At 50.5% G+C, this 3,941-nt stretch overlaps 1 protein-coding gene across 1 annotated transcript in view; it reads left to right on the top strand.

Moving 5' to 3' along the window:
- The window catches only part of DAGLA (diacylglycerol lipase alpha), a 50,783-nt gene that overhangs the window by 8,819 nt on the left and 38,023 nt on the right, over nucleotides 1-3,941 (top strand). The window contains exon 3 of the mRNA XM_017728632.1: nucleotides 3,091-3,099. The gene's annotated coding sequence lies outside the window, so the exon portion shown is untranslated. The remainder of the gene's footprint in view (nucleotides 1-3,090; nucleotides 3,100-3,941) is intronic.

Here is a 3,941-nt window from a genome sequence, read left to right as displayed (position 1 = left end):
GTTTTAAAGAGGCAGCTCCTGCTGGCCTCTCCCAGTGATTCCAACCCCTTGCCTCCTTGTTTTCTCTTGGATGTTTACCTCTGGATTCTTTGGCTCCCATCCTGGTCGTGCTAAATCCTGTGGTGGACTTGGGAAGAGCTGGATGAGGGTGGAGGTGAGATTTTTTTATCACAACACGTTGCAGAGCCTGGATTGTCCCCTGCTCTCCCCACACTGCTTTCCTGGTGGAAAGACGGAATTTTCCCATTTTGCTGTGTTGTCTCCTCCCTGGCTTGTCAGGGAGAGGAGGAGGGAGAGAGGGAAGAAGGGATGTGTGGGCTGCTGGTGCTGGAATTTAAAACCTCCTCATGGAAAGGGACGGGGTCATCCCAGTGTCCTTTTTACCTTTTCCAGCTTCACTTCAGGCTGGCAGCTGAAACACCTTGAAAATTCCAGCCAGGAAATCATGTAACTGAGGTGGGGAAGTATTCCTAGTGTCATTCCATAATCTTACTCCCTGGCTTGAGAGGGATCGTTTGAGCTCTTCTGCTGGACACTGATCCCAGCGGAGAGCAAGGAATACGGTGGAGGGAGGAAGAAACCTGTGCACACTCATTTTTTCCAGCTTAAGGAATGCTTGGGTTCATACTGTGCTGGACAATTCCAGGCTAGATGCTGGAGCTGGATATTCCCTGGGTCTGTCTGCCCCACTGTTTCCCTCTTTGCAATGAAAATAAAATCCTTAAATATCCATGGGATCTTGAGGTTGCAAAAATGGGAATGTCAGAAGCTGGAGACATAGCTTGATTTCTTTTTTTTCCCCCTCTGGAGAAGGTATGCTGTCGCAAAAATGGGAATGTCAGAAGCTGGAGACATAGGTTGATTTCTTTTTTTTCCCCTCTGGAGAAGGTATGCTGTCTGTGGAATGTGGGAAAGACTGTCAGGAACATGGCTGGGAAGGTGTGTGAGAAGCTCCTGGAATTCTGGAAGCTGTTAGGAGTGCTCAAGAGATACCTTCTCCAAGAGACATTTGGAATTCTCTTGGTATTTTGGGAAAAAAATCAAAGCTGTCTGACAAGCCAGGTGACAAGTGACACCTGAGTTGTGCCAGGGGGAGTTTTAAGTTGGACAGCAGGGAAAGTTCCTTCATGGAAAGGGTTGTAAAGCATTGCAACAGACTCCAGTGGCGGAGTCCCCATTCCTGGAAGGATTTAAAATCCATGTGGATGTGGCACTTGGGACAGTGGTGGCCTTGGCAGTGCTGGGGGAATGTTGGACTGGATGATCATGGAGGGCTTTTCCAATGTGAACAATTCCATGATCCGTTTGTCCTTGCTGTTGGACACACAGAAGGTCTCAGCCTGGGATTTTTTGGTGTTCCTGTGGGTTGTCCACAGGGATGCAGGCAAAATTCCTGTTATTCCCTATCAAAAAGACTGGGAATATTTCCCCGTACTGTCCAGAGAAGAACTGTAGGAGATCTCATTTGTGCCTGTGCTCAGAATTTAAGGCTGAGGGAAGGAATTGAGGGAAGAAGAGGCGCAGGATTGGGATGGAGAGGAGTTGGACCTGGGCTGGGATAATTCCTGATCCTTTGGAGCTTCATTATTCCTTAATCAGCTGTGTTAATTACAATACAGTGTTGCTCCCAGGCCTCTGAGCTCCAATCAGGGATGAGGATGTGAACTGAAAAAGGTGGAATAAAGGAGTTTTTTCCAGCTTTGGAAGTTCACTTGCCCCGGCAATAACGGAGTGAGTCACCGAACCCCAGCTCTGGTGCCTGTGATCTCTTCCTGGCTGATAAGAACATTCCTGCCAAGAGCTCTTCCAGGCATTTCCTTTTGAAGCTTAATTGAAAAAGCTCTGGATGATTGGATACTTCATGGTTAATTATAAGATAATTAAAGGAAAGGCGGGAAAATCCACACCTGGACAAATCCTGCCGAAGGAATCGCTGCAGAGGCGCTCCATTTAATTACCGGGATGGCCACACGTTGCCTCGAGAATGAGAGGAAAAAGGACTTTCTTTTCCAGCAGCCTCAAACTGGTCGGGCTGGGAGCCAGGGGCTTGTCCTGGAGTAGATCCCAATATACAGCTTTTTTCCTTATGATCCTGTTTGGATTATAAATTCAAATGTGGAATTCATATCTGCTGGACGAGGGGAAAGGTGGCTCTTCCCAGAGAAATCAATTGCAAAAAGCATCCCTGTGCTGTTGGAGCAGGGATCCTTCCTGTTTTCCGTGGGTTGCCAACTTCCCTGGGCAAGCTTTGAGGTGAATTTTTTTGTCTTTGGGAAAATGGAATTGCTTTCCTTTGCTTTCCAAAAGCTGCGGAGTTACTGGGTTCAGTAGAGAGGGATTGGGATGACCTGGCCGTGGTCCAGGATGCCCAGCAGCCAGGTGCCAAATCCAGGTACAGCCCTGAGGATGATCCTGCTGGGATTTGCTGCAGGAAAGGTGATGTTTTCCCTGTTCAATTCAGACATGGTTTGAGGACAGGCTGGGGTTGCTGGGAATGTTCAGCCTGGACAAGAGAAGGCTCCAGGGAGACCTTAGAGCCTCTTCCAGTGCCTAAGGGGGGGAAGGCTTCCCACTGCCAGAGGGCAGGGATAGATGGGATATTGGGAAGAGGTGCTTCCTTGTGAGGGTGGTGAGGCCCTGGAATGGGTTTTCCAGAGAAGCTGTGGCTGCCCCTGGATCCCTGGCAGTGTCCAAGGCCAGGTTGGATGGGGTTTGGAGCAGCCTGGGATAGTGGGAGGTGTCCCTGCCCATGGCAGGGGGGGATAGAATGGGATGATTTTAAGGTCCCTTCCTACCCAAACCATCTGGAATTCAGGGGTAGTTTTAGGAGGAGCACATTCTTCTCATTTTCGGGATCATCCTGTCTGTATTTTAGGAATCACGTGGTGGTTTTAGGTTCTGGATCACCTCCTGCTGCTCCTGGGTACCTCCTGCTGTAATCCTGCATTCCCCAGCTCTGGAGCTGGTGCATTCCCACATGTGGCTAGTTCGTCTTTCCTGCTCCCCGCTCGCTTGGGAAGGATTGTTCCCGCTTTTGTGTGGTATAACCAATTGTTAGGAACAGTCAGTTCCAATCTGTGCCTTTCAGTTCGTGCCTGCACAGCTCCTTGGAGCCAAGGAATGCTTTTCCAGGGGATTTCTTCGGCTGCAGCTCCGCTCTTGTCACGTGGGGTCTCTGCTTCTGCCTCACCTCCTTTCACCTCCCTCTTGTCCGGCTTTTCCAAACGAGTTCTGGCTCCGGAGCTGGTGGCCGAGAGGGCAGGGACAGTGGCCCTGGAGTGACAACTTTCCAAGCTCTGCTGAGGGACTTCTCCTAACGAGGGGAAGCGAGGAGGGTATGGAAACACGGAGAGTGGTGGCAACAGGGAGAAAAATCCCGAAATGGTTTGGGTTGGAAGGGATTTGGAGTGTGATCCAGTGCCACCCCCTGCTGTGGGCAGGGACACGTTCCACTAGCCCAGGGTGCTCCAAGCCCTGTCCAGCCTGGCCTGGAACACTTCCAGGGATCCAGGGGCAGCCACAGTTTCTCTGGGAAATCCATTCCAGGGCCTCATCGCCCTCCCAGGGAAGAATTTCTTTCCAATATCCGTCTAACTCTGGCAGTGGGAAGCATTCCCATTGTCCTGTCACTCTATGCTTTTATCCAAAGTCTCTCTCCAGCAATCTTGGAGCTGCTTTAGGCACTGGAAGGAGCTCCAAGGTCTCCCTGGAGCCTTCCCTTCTCCAGGCTGAGCAAGGTCAGTGTATCAAGGAGACACCAGGAATGTAAATTAGGGAATGAGCATAGAAACAGGAGGAGATTCCTGGTGCCACGGCTGCAGGCAGGAATGTGTGGCCGTGCTTCCTGTGGCACCGAGTTTGCCGGATATTTGGAGAGCAGAGATGGGAATCAGCAGTTCCAACTCCAGGATCTGTAGTGATGAATCCACGGGGAGAAACAG

The sequence above is a fragment of the Corvus brachyrhynchos genome, unplaced genomic scaffold, assembly GCF_000691975.1.
Source record: "Corvus brachyrhynchos isolate BGI_N302 unplaced genomic scaffold, ASM69197v1 scaffold1103, whole genome shotgun sequence".
Classification (NCBI taxonomy): Eukaryota; Metazoa; Chordata; class Aves; order Passeriformes; family Corvidae; genus Corvus; species Corvus brachyrhynchos.
Note: the sequence above shows the minus strand (reverse complement) of the source record. Positions and strands in the feature narration are given on the sequence as shown.